The sequence below is a fragment of the Podarcis filfolensis genome, assembly GCF_964270895.1.
Source record: "Podarcis filfolensis genome assembly, chromosome: 1".
NCBI classification, from domain to species: domain Eukaryota; kingdom Metazoa; phylum Chordata; class Lepidosauria; order Squamata; family Lacertidae; genus Podarcis; species Podarcis filfolensis.
Window position 1 is genome coordinate 69,007,292 of NC_139604.1, and position 13,384 is coordinate 69,020,675.

At 40.0% G+C, this 13,384-nt stretch overlaps 1 long non-coding RNA gene across 2 annotated transcripts in view; it reads left to right on the forward strand.

Annotated features, from left to right (window-relative positions):
• LOC310756493 overlaps positions 1-7,916 on the forward strand; it is a 100,843-nt gene extending 92,927 nt beyond the window's left edge. For both annotated transcript variants that reach the window (XR_014544905.1, XR_014544906.1), the window contains 2 exons: positions 1,100-1,160; positions 7,814-7,916. This is a non-coding gene — a long non-coding RNA (uncharacterized lncRNA). The remainder of the gene's footprint in view (positions 1-1,099; positions 1,161-7,813) is intronic.
• The last annotated feature ends 5,468 nt before the right edge of the window (positions 7,917-13,384 follow it).

Sequence of the window (13,384 nt, forward strand, 5' to 3'; positions counted from 1 at the left end):
TGCATGACTAGCTCATGTTGCTATTCTTTTGCTTTCATAATATTCTTCTTTATATGTGAACTTGAGGGGCAGAATGAGAGTCCGGCTCAAACACATACACCAAGCTCTTAACAGAAGTGCAGAAATCGTGTCAAATAGTGTCACAATGCTGGCAGCTAGCGAGTGAACAATCTGTCAGTTTTGCTTCTTTCACTCTCTCATTTTTCTAATTGTAAATTCAGTTTCCCCACATTTCTATAGCAATTGAGAAAATCCTTATGAAAATTCATTCGCATTTTAGTGTGAACTCATAATAAGTTATTCCTTCATTCATTCATTCATTCCACACTTTGCCACCAACAGGACTCAAGATGGCTTACATATAAAAAACCCCACACAAAAAAAAACAAATTTTGTATGCTGTTTTGAGTAATACACACATTTTTACAAGCCTTCCCTCCACTATAATGCATTTTTTGTAAATACAGTATTTGTGTAGTGCAAATTCCAAAGATAGCTGTATTTTGATTCACAAGAGTCAAGCAAAGAGAGAGAATGACAGCAAGTGGGCTTTTGAAAGATAGAATTGCATATTTTATTCTGGATAACTATGCTACTAACTAGTATGGTTATGTCATACTGGTTGAAGAACTGCATCACGAAATTTGGATAGGTTCAAATAAGTGCTTCGGTTCACATAGTGCGAATTTGATAAATTCAGTTTTAAAACATGTAATCACAGAATTGTAGAGCTAGAAGGTTCCCCAATAATTAAATAGTCCATCCATCCATGGCAGATGGCCATCCAACCTCTGCTTGCAAGCCTCCAAGGAAGGAGAGTCCACCACCTCTCATGGGAGTCTGTTCCACTGTCAAACAGCTCTTACTGTCAGAAAGTTCTTCCTGATGTTTAGTTGGAATCTCCTTTCTTGTAACTTGACTCCATTAGTATGGGTCCTATCCTCCAGAGCAGGAAAAAACAAGCTTGTTCCATCTTCCATGTGATAGCACTTTAGATATTTGAAGATGGCAATCATATCTTCTCTCAGTGTTGTATCTGGCTAGGTCATCTTTAGGGTACACTCCCTGAATCAGTGGACATATCATTTAATTTCTGTAGATCTCCTCTGAGGTTGATTTAAGCAGATAGAACCTTCACTGTAATAACATCAGGGCAGGAGGTAAGTTGTATTACAAATTTCTTAGTGGGAGAAGGAAGTTTTGCTGTCAGTCTTGCATTTCCTGTCAGGTATCATTCTGCTATTAGATGACCTGTATTGTATCCTAATTAGAATGAATCTCCTTATTTAGTCATGTGTGATAAATGAGAAGTCCATCCTCCAAAATTACACTGATTTGCATCAAATGGTGCACCTATGGGGTCATTACGGAGATACACTGTTAGAGCTGGCAGCTCATTAATCTTTTTTTGCTTTTGTCTGTACTCTGTGATTTTTGTCTGCAACCTTTATACCCTCCAATGCATCTCACTAAAATGTAACAGGAGTTGTTTGCTTAGTCAATAATGGCTTCAGTCTATTGCCCCAACCTTTTTCTTCATCTGACCAGATTTTGATGGCCAATTTTCAGTCAGTGAGGACAACAGTCAACAGATTCACTCTGTGGAGCAACATGATTTTATTTGGCCAGACCCTCTGTATCATCATTATTTGGAATTGGCAACCTAAATATACCCTATATATATCAGTAAGAGTTGACCTTCAGATTTCATTTTTTTAAAAAATTATTGTTCTTTCTGAAAGCCAGCTCAGGAAAAATCCCAGTCTTCAGTCCTTTAATCTTTCTCTGCCTTCATGTACCAAGCAACACTTCCCACAACAAGCCCTGAAACTGGTCATGCCAAACATTCTCTGTCAGCAGGCCAGACTTTCTAACAACATCTCATTGTCATGCCTATAAAAGCATAATGGCTCTTATCCAGAAATGCTCCCTTTGCTGAACAAATGATGGCACTTTCGATTCGGTTTCTGATGGTTGTAAGAGAACAAAAATTGCCTGGGTTCAATCTTCTCAATCCCCGGACAAGTGATCAGATCTGGCAGCACTTTGATTATCTTCCCAGCAGGAGAAATGGAGGGAAATCCTCACATGTACTGGTGGAAAGGGTGCAACTTGTCCTGTTGTTTACACAAAAGATTGCCTCAGCCCTTATACCGTATATCCAATTGATATCTGCACGCTGTATGTGAGAGCCTCCTGCAGATACCATCTTATCAGGATGTCTGTTCATGGCACCTACCATTTGGAATTCCTTCCATTAAATATTTGGCACCGTATCTGCCGTCTTTTCAGTACATACTGAATATTTTCCTCTTTCAGCCAGTCTTTTAAGTAGAGCTCTTTCCCAGTCTGCATCTGCACTGGAATTGTTTTTATTGTTTTGTCACTTGTTTGCTGCCCTAGGGCAGTATATAAATTTAATAAACAGACAAACAAATGAATAAAAAGTTTTTCAGATTGTGCTATGCCCCAGATTGTTCCTTCTTGATTTGAATTGCCCTCATGCATTCAGGAAGGGAGAAAATAAGGGCACAATCAATGCACAATCTCCTGTGTCTACAAACGGATCACTATTGATGAGAGAAAACTTTGAATCGGGCCCAAGGTTTCATCTGAATCGGGCCCAAGATGTTGAATTCCGTGCCTGCCCTAGTTAGAACAAAAAGGAAACTTTAAAAATTACAATCACAAAAGGTCACAGCTCTTCCAATTTAACTTTTATTGCTTTTTTCAAAATGAGTAAATGATTTAATAGAATTAATTTTGGCAATGAAAGCATCTGAGTCACACCATTCACACTTTCCCCCCATTTGAGCTTTATGAGGAATGAGGTTTTTCATTTGTGATCTAATTATGGTGGTTCATTGTTTAATATGCTCCAGTGGCTAATTTTGACTACCTTGTCTATATTTCTAAAAGAACACAGCATAGAAGGGGAAACTGGAGATTACTGTGGTTTTTAACACTGGAACTTACACCTCTAGGAGACAGGGCATTGAGAGACATACCAATTAATCCTTCAGTGGTTTGTAAAATAGAATGTAAAATAAGACACCCAGCACAGTACTCTGAAAGCAAATTACATTCTCCAGTCAGAAAATAAATGATTTGTTTTTCCTCACATCTATGTGATTCATCCAGAATTTACATTTAGAGTCTCTCCTTTTCTTTTTTTTCTTGTACGGCAATTTAAATACTAAATCATTCATGTGTTGCATATTTCATGGTCTTGTTGATTGTCCTGGATTTTATTCTATAAGTGTGTTCACTTGACAGAAATAATAGGAATATTGTACTGGTAATTATGTTGTTGCTAATAATGTTGATTTTATGTAATTGTTTGAAACAGCCCTAAGTCTCTCACTAATGTAGCTACAGAGTTACAAGTTCAGGATCACTCCATGCCTGTCTGCCTGTTTGTTCTTGTTTCCTAACTTACTTCAGAGTTTTGAGGAGTCTGCCTGCAAAGAAAGACAAGCCCATGCCATATCAGAGAAAAAGAAGTATGAGAGTGTTTCTTTCCTTCTTGATTTAATATAACTACCACTAATTATGAAAGCATAAGCTAGAAAATAATGGTTGTATATTTGTTTCCTCTGATGGACACAAAGCTTATCAAGATGCTTTTATGACATTTTTTCCCCTCAGGGGAAAAAAAGATAAGATTGCTTGTGGCATATGCCTAATCTCTTACAGCATCATTGTAAAATGTATAATAATATAGATAACTGTATCTTGCTTAAAGTATCCTTTTGTAATGTGTAGCAGCCCTCTCCTTGTTTTTCTAGAACTCTCTGCAAGCTAAACTTGTTCAGGCAAACTTGTTTACAGTAAAGTCATTTTAATAAATGCTTACCTTGCCGTGAACACTTCTCTCCATCTTCTTGAATCCTTGGAGAAACTTTCCTGAATTGATATATATATTTTATATTTGCCATATTTGCGTGCCTTTTTTCTCGGAAATTCAGTGAGATTCACATTGTTTTCCACAGAGCTCCATAGGTGAATTTAAATTTTGAACCTAGATTTCCAAAGTCCAATATTCTACCCAGAATACATATATTTAAATACATTAATAAAACAATGAAATGAAATATGCTGTGCAATTATGTTCAGATGACTTCTTCATTTTTCATAAAAACCCCCACCTTAATACTTACAGTATTTTGGCAAATATGTGGTGCTGAAAAAAACAAAAAACAGTTCTCTGAATGGATTCTGCATTTTTCACGTCAGTGTAGCTTATATTGGTGAAGTGTTCTGCTTTTAGACCATTCCAGCAATATAAGATTTCCCTAGCATCTGAACTGACAGCTAGCCATTTGGATTCAATGCTGTGGTGTTTTAAAGTTTGTGTTATACACAGAGTATACTTATACACCTTTTTCTATTCAATGCTGGTAGGTTCTGAGCCAGATTTGTATTAAAAAAGATTCATGGATGGGAACAGTTAGGAAAACCACAAATTGCTTTCATGTCTGAGTCGAAATAACACGCTTATAACTTTAGTGATACGATTTTATTTTTTTTAATGAGAAAGTGCAGAAGGTTGACTAGAATCACCTTAATTGCTTTAGTTTAATGGTATATTTACTTCAGAATTAGTTTAATTTTAATATATACGTTAGCAGAATAACTAATGGTGGGTAGGACAAAGGCCAAATCATTATGCATTATCATGTCCTACAAAGTTCAGTGAACTCTGTTAATTCATAAGGGTGTGACACATGTTTACAGAGCCATGAATCTATAATCAGTAAATACCATGGGTTAGCACTATGTAAACACTGCTTCTGTGCAATGTTGTTCATAGCAAAATTGTCACTCTGAATTTCATTAACCATTTTACTTTAATCATCAATTTCATGGGCATAAATGAGAAGAGAGTTATAAATCATTTTGAATGCAGAAAGTTGCTAAAGAAATGAGGAAGTATTATCAGCAATTACCTTTGGTTGTGTATAATCAAATAATGAAAATTTCTATACTCCAAAGTGATGGTGGCTATGAGAAGGATTTTGTATTCATTTTAGGATCTATGATTCTGAAGCATGTCCTGTTGGGTTAAACTGGACTTGCTTTCAGATAGTTGCATGCAGGATTATAACCTTAATATAACCTCTCCTATCTCTGACTGCGAGATTCTAGGCATGGGTGCCAACTATGCAGGGCCCTGGGTGCCCTAGCACCCAAAAATTTCTAAATGAAGGGGCTGTCCCCCCCCCCGATTTCCATTGCGGCATGCCCCCACAATGTATCCTCACGGGTGTGTTGACATCACACATGCACACATGCCCTGGGCACTAGCTGTCGCAGGGGCAAGGTGGCACGTCTGATTCCAGGGGTTCCAGGCACTTACGCAGGGTTTTATTTCCTCAGAATGAGGGACACTGGCGACTGTGGTGTCTTTATGTTATATTATTTATTTGCTAATATATACAACCTGAGCCTACAATGGAGGGCCTCACAGCATCAACACCCTAGGGAGGTTTTACTTCTCCAATAGCTGCAGCCTTGGATTCCAGCAGAAATCAAGCATGGCTCTGTCTCTCAGCTGCCTAGCTCGCTTCTAGTTCCTAGCTCACACACTGCAACTCTGGCTTTTGTCTTTCTATCTACCAGACACTTGAGGGAGCGGGGCCCAACCATTGGCCCTCTGGCACAGAGCCACTTCCTTTGTTACCTTAATGATCCATACTTAGGCCATTACCAAGAACTTGCCTGGCTATTCCAGCAATTGAATCCTTGTTGAATCCAGGAATTAGAAGGCACTCAGGCATACAACCCCTCCACCCAAACTCACAACAATGTACAATGGAAATTTTTTGCCATCACATGCTTCAGGCTGGTGTAGCATAACTTCCCATATTTCTCCAATGGAAATAGAGACATCCTATTTAATAATAATAATAATATGTATACACCGCCCATCTGACTGTGTTGCTCCAGCCTCTCTGGGCGGCTTCCAACGTATATAAAAACATAATAAAACATTACATTTTAAAAAACTTCCCTATACAGGTCTGCCTACAGATGTGTTCTAAAGGTTGTATAGTTACTTATCCCCTTGTCTCGGTAGTTGCATAACTGCATACCCTCCGATGAAAATAGGGATGTCCTAAGGAAAAGTGGGACATTCTGGGATCAAATCAGAAACTGGGATGGCTTCTGTCAATCCAGGACCGTCCTTGGAAAATAGGGACATATGAGGGGTCTGGGTGCAGTTATCTGCCTCCCCTCCCCTTCCACCCTGCCTGCTGTGTGTGAAAGAGCTGTGGATTTATTGGTGGTTTTGCAATTCATCAAGCCCTGCCAGTCTGGTGATAGAGGATTTTGGATTGCTTCCTAAAGTTGCAGTCCTGTGCACCCCTGCTGAATACCTTGTGCCTTTCCAGATGTCAATGGACTTTTACTATAGCTTAGAGGTGATGGCAGCCAAGGTTCAGCAACACTGGGAGCGGGGCACAGACTGTGCACACTTCTTCGGGCGCATGCCCCATTGAGCTTAATGGCACTGCTGGATAGACATGCTTAGGACTGAGTGCTGGAAAGCTACTGGAGAAAAGAGAGTGACCCAGAACCTCTGTGGATTTTCATATGGAAGGACAGGTTTCTTCCTGAGTTTGTTTCGAAAGGGCTTTTGCTTTTCAGCAAGAGAACCCCTATGAGCTCCGGGCTTCTTGCATTTTGACAATTTGCTCTCATAATTCACATCTCTTTTACAGTAATGCTTGCTCAATTAATAGTAATTTTCTTATTTTTGAAATGAAATATATTCATCATGCCCCATATGCAAAGAGAAACGTTCCTTGGGCCGGCATGAGGGAATTTTCTTCCTTCATAAATGTTTCATCTACTTTATTAAGCCTCGTGCTTTTCGCACCTTGCCTGCATAAGAATTTTTTTATTTGAGAGATTTTTCTGCTATGAACGACAGAAAAGGAGATGCATTAGGCATAATTGCCAACTGGGTATTCACTCACAATCATTCCAAATGACTCCGTGGTCTCGCTCATGGCCACTGGCAAAGCTTTAATAGCCCCAGAGAGAGGAAGGGACCAGCTTGAGCGAGCAAAACCTTCTTCCAATGCATGTTGACAGAAAAGAGAACTTGGGAAACCAGCAGTAGAACGCATCTAGGAAATGTTGCGCACAAACCCCTTTGAAATAAAGAGGAATTACTCAAGAGCAGCTTTCATTCAGTTAATGAAGCTTGTGCAGAAGCACGAGCTCTATTATATAGCAGGCTTAACATTGAAATTACTTCATAAGATTCTGAAGCCTAGCTGTCTTCATATTAGAGATGATCTATACATTCAAAGTCACTTGGTACAGGCCTTCCTTGAATGTCCCCCTTCCTGATGGATATGCTCTACACAGTACCAAACCCCTTTGCACTTAGAGCATCTATCAGGATGATGGCTAGATTAGAAACCTTTTCCCATGGAATGGGAGGGACACAGTATTAGGCTGTATACATTCCAGACGTTCAAAGCACTTCCTCCAGAATCCTCTTACCTGTAGTTTACCCCTCACTGAACTACAATTCCAAGCACCTTTAACAAACTACGGTTCACAGGATTCTCAGGATAGGGATGTACTTTGGAAGTGCTTTAAATTTATGGTGTGTATGCACCATACATCTAGCTCCAGTGTTCTACTGGTCTTACTTTGCATCTAGTCCCATTCATACAATTGCTGCAGAGATGGGAACTTGAGCTGGGAACGCACTGTAAAATGGCTTTCCTATGCCCTTGCAAGTTCTTAGTATTCTCTAAGATGCTGCTAACTATAGCATCCATTGATTCTTTAGGTCTCGTCTGCTCGCTTTCAAAAGGATATCCATTTCTGATGAATTGTTGAACTAGGAATCTTAGATCACCGGTGATGAGAATACTGCTGCCTAAAAGATAAGGATGTTTTCCTCCTTCAGATTGCTGTGGAGTATGGTTGCCAGCATGCAGCTTGTAGTATCTTCGAATATGCAGCTGAAGCAGGAGTTAAGAACCTTAGAAGACCCCTGCTGGAACAGATCAAAGGTCTATCTAGTCCAGCATCCTGGTAGACTAATGGCCAAACAAAGGTCCATGGAAAGCCCAGAAGCAGGAAGTAATAGCCCACTCCCATGTTTGTTTCTTCAGCAACTGGTACCCAGAAGCATGCTGCCTCTTTTCATGGGGATAGCACAGAGCCATCTTGACAAGTTGCCACTGATGGCCTTTATTTATCTAACTCATTTTTAAAGATGTCCAGGTTGGTAGCTATCACCACAAATTGTGATAGTGAATTCCATAATTCAATCATACACTGTTACCAAGGAGGACACACTTTTATCTTTCTCAGATCTTCCCAACATGTTAGCTATATGGAGTAACTCTGGATTCTGGTATCAGAGAGGGATAAAAACCTGTTTCTAATCACTTTCTCTATACCAGACAAAATGCTATAAAGTTTTGTCACCTTTTCTCTAAATTAAAAAACTCCCAGATGGCATGACCGTTCCTCATAAAGGAGTTGCTCTAGCCCCACAATCATTTTGGCTGCTCTTTTGTCGCACCTTTTCCAACCATTACAATGCACTTTTTGAGATGTGATAGCCAGAACTGTACACGGTATTCCCTATGCCGTTGCACCATAGATTTATAGAAAGGCACAACCATATTGGCAGTTTCCCAGTCAATCCAATTCTGAATAACTGCTGCTCATGTGAAATTCACTTCTTTTTTTCACAGCAGCCACACACTGGGTTGACATTTTCATTGAGTTATGCGGCATGATCTTATGATCCATTTTCTGGGTCTGCAAGCTCACATCCCTTCCCTGGATATGAGAAGTCATATATGAAAAAGTTGAACAGCACCGGATGTAGAACAGAGCCCTGTGACACCCCACTCTAGTTTGACACAGAGCAATTAATGAACCATCATTTGGTACAGTTGTTCAATCAGCTGTTGATACACCCAACAGTAGTATTGTCCAGCCCACATCTTGGCATCGTATTAAAGACAGCATTATGGGAGACTTTGTCAAATTTTATGCAACTTTACTATATGCGTGTTTGTATACATTACTTGCCTAGAGAACTGAGAACTGCATTGTAAAATTTCAAAGAATGGCTGTGTTTCAGTTCAGGTGTTGTTTGGGAAAGTACATCCCCCTTTAACTGCAAATGGAAATGTATTTCACCCCCATCCCTAGACGGGTAACACAGCTGTTCGTTATCCTTACCAAGAAAGTTCACTTTACAGTTTATATTGTGAAAACCTTCCCCTTCCCAGCGCAGCTTTGCTTTAGCTTTTAGTCTAAATTTTGCACCTTGTAACCTTTTATTTGATTCCCCCCATGCTTTATTGCTGGGGCCTTGGCTTTTAGTTATTCTCTTCTCCTGAATGAGATTGTACCGCTACTTTCCGTTACCGTCGTATAGGTTTTTAATTCTGTTTTATTGGAGTGCTTTTACCATCTGTGAATCACCTTGAGCGATTCACTTAGATTTTTTTGCAGTAAAAAATAAAGGAAAAAACCTTTATTTGGTTGGTTGGGGGTTTTTTTGGTCCTGTTTTGCAAATTTCTATGCATCTGTAACATTATGCCTTCCTTGGCACTAAATTAAAGTACACGGAAGATGTCATATTCTAGCATTTCATATCTCTTATCTATCCTCTGCATGTCCTCACATAGTTCTGCAGAAGCTTATGTACGGACATCAAAATTCATACAATTCTGAATATTACTGTTCATGGTGATTCTGAATGTTAATGTTTACCAGCTGTTCTTAATCCCAACCTGTATCCATTCATCTCATAAATCTGGGGCATAATAGCAATTTGGTAGCTAGGCATTTGGAAGATTTGTTATGCTATAATCGGGAGGAAAGCAGCATTGGCATTAATGCTATGCATCTATTAAAGGAACATGAGAAACAAGTCTTCTTCTTCTTCTTCTTCTTCTTCTTCTTCTTCTTCGTCTTCGTCTTCGTCTTCGTCTTCGTCTTCGTCTTCGTCTTGTAATGGCCTAGATCATGGCCAGTTCAGTTAACCACTTGCCATATGATGAATCATAGAGCTGGAAAGGACCATGAGGGTCATATCGCCCAACCCCATGAAATGAAGGAATCTCAGCTAGATCATACATGACAGATGACCATCCAACCTTGGCTTAAAAAGAGGCCACCACCTCCTAAGGAAGTGGTGGTTCCACTACTGGACAGCTCTTACTGTCAGAAAGTTTAGTTGGAATCTCGTTTCTTGAATCCATTGGTTTGGGTCCTAGCCTCCATGTTATAGCCCTTTAGATATATTTTTTTTGGATTTTGACATTTTCAAAGCTGCCTAGGATAGGAGCCTAGTGAAGGCCAGTGTTTGCACAAATGTGTTTTAATCATTGCAATAGGTAGAGTATACAGCATTCTTAGCATTAATCCAACCCTAAATTTGTTATTCAGATCAGATCAGCCCAAGTGCCTCTGAGGTTGTAGTGTGCTACCTTCATCCCCGGGTAGATACCTGTCTTCTCAGCCTTTCATAAAGTGCCGTGGACATGAATGGCATCAAATAACTAAGTAGTAAGTTACACAGCAAAGCAATGGTCAAAACCAACCAATGGTCTGTAATGTGACCTCCTACTGATTTACTCCATTCCATAGCACTGTTGCATTAATTGGTGACATTGCCATTAGAATTTCCTTATGACAATGAGAAAAAGGTGCTTTAGAGTTCTCTGTCTTCTTGCAGAATCTAGGGACTCAGCTACATTAATCAAATTACAACATTATAAATTTGATATAATACTGTAACACCAGGTGGCGCTCTTGTGAGCTTTACAACGGTTTTTAATGCAGCGTTTTCAGAGCGTTTTTATTAGCTGTGTAGATCTAGCCTAGGTATCTTTGAAGACTGTGCAGAGGTTCATCCAGGGCTTTTTCTCCAGCCGAAACTCGTTGGAACTCAGTTCCTACACCTCTCAGGTGGCTGCCATTGCCATTATAAGAAAACAAGGGTGGAGTTCATGGTGAGTTCTGGCACCTCTTTTTCTAGAAAAATAGTACAGGGTTCATCCCATTACAACTGGAGCTGGATCCTATTAAGGTATCATCCAGCTTGTCATCTTGTGGGACACATTCACCTTATGGACTTGCTCTTCTCCAAAATGATAAGAAATAAGCCAAGCAAGATGTCAATTGTAAAGCAATTCCCCCTCTCCCTGTACTGAGTTACTGGACCATTTCAATACAGAATAAGGAATGCACTCATTTGTCAGTCAATACAGTTTATTGAAGTGAAACAAAGAAGTTCATAGTATGCGTAACTAAACCACCCTTTTAGTCTGACATGGGCATCTTGTGAAGGCACATGGGGAATCTTCTGGGGAATTAGAATGGCAAAAGAAGACCTGAAGAATGCCTGTCTGAAATGCAGTTTTAAAGGTAGAAATTGGGAAGGTTGTGTACCACAGAAAGAAAGGATGGAAGAAATTGAACAATTGCTCGGTAGATGCTATGAAAACCAGTTTCAGAAAAGAAAAGGAAGCTCACATTTGGCTCTCTATTCTCCTCACACGCTGCAGATTTACAATGCCATGAAATATAGATAAGGGAAGAGAGTTATACTCTCTTGTTAATGGCCGTTGCTTCTCAATAGGGAAGACAGGCCTCTTTTGGAAAAAATCGATGTGGGCTTCTTAACCTTCACTTCAGGCTTTGTTGTGCTGTGTGTCACACATCCAGAAATGATACCACCTTTAGTTTAGGGACAAATCTCTCCCTGCACAAACAGGAATAATCTTTAGAGGATTGCTTGGGAGGGTAGATACTAAGCACAGATCTATGATCCTCATCCATTTTTCAGATTATTAAAATTATTCAAGGGCCTGATACATGGAGCTTGTAAACCTATTCCACTTCAAAACATTTATACACCAAATCTGTCACTTTTATTGGTAAACACTATGAGATAAAGGCATTGACAAATAGCAGTTTGGAAAAGAAACCAAAATATAGTAGTAAAATCCCTACCCTTGTTCTGAATTGCTGGAAGTTTGCTAAACTGTTTCTAAAACTTAGGCAGTGCCTAAATTAAAGTTTAGTACACTCATATTTTGACATGAAATATAACAGACAACATTTCCCAGGACAGATGATTCAGGTTCTTTTTATCTATATTATCTATTCTTTTTATTTATTTATCTATCTTAAAAATTAAGTTATATACTGATTTTCATTTATACGTTGATACATCTCAGAGCAGTTCACAATATACATAAAACCATCAAAATCAATAAATAACAACAGCTAAAATATGCAGACAGTAATATCATTTCAGCAGTTACAGCAGCCAGAACAAAAAGCAGGCACACATCTCAGTATCAGCTGTCAGGAATGAGCCAGCTCCCAGTGAAGGTTTGCAGCCAGCTCCTAGTGAAGGCTTGCAGCTGACGGAAGAAAGTAGCCAGGAACAGAGAAAGTTAACTTTCATGCAGGGTGAACAGCAGCTACTGCCAACTCCCCCGCCCCTTGGAATGCCGGGTGATAAGGGAATGGCTGAGAGTGGGCTGGAACCCAGCCAAAGCTCTCAGGAAGTTCAAACAGGTGAGAATAGAGATGGAAGTAGTTTGTCAGAAAGGGAGGAGGGGGGAGCTGATCCAACCCCTCCTCAGAGTCAGCTAAGGGGAGGGCTGTTAGACCGGAAACAAAGCAAGAGACATAAGACACAAAAGTTCTCCATCTTCTGTAGAAACCGGAAGGGATCTTCAGAAGGGTCATCTTGATTGATGATGTCTGAGGCTGTGTTAGAGCCCTCTGGAGCTATCTGTTTGTTTTGACAATAAATCATCCTTTTTAATTAACTACGCTTACTGTGTTATCAAGCTGGGAACCTGGACCCCTGACATCAACACTCATGAAACATGATGGCAAAGAAAAAGGGGCAGGATTCAGCTAGTGAGTCCCATCAGTGGAAGCCTATGCAAGGGGATCCATTTGTGTAATGGGACTTCCCTCCAACCCCCCCCCCCAATTGGCTGGGGAGGATCAAAAGACTCTCCAGATCCACACACAGTGGGAGGAATTGTTTCATCTGGCTAGTTGAAATGCTTGTCTTGATGAAACGACTGACATGGTGTGACACTGAATTCCTCCCAAGGTCTTTAACAGTCTTTAAAAACAAACTGCTGCTTGCCTGATCTCTTTATGCGCCCCCTTGCCCAGATTATCCGGAGCTTTGGGCTGGGCTGTCACCAATATGCTGACGACACTCAGCTCTATCTGCTGATGGATGGCCACACCAACTCGGCCCCGAACACACTGACCAGATGCTTGGAAGCTGTGGCTGGATGGTTTCGTGGGAGCCGATTGAAACTAAATCCTTCGAAGACAGAGGTCCTATGG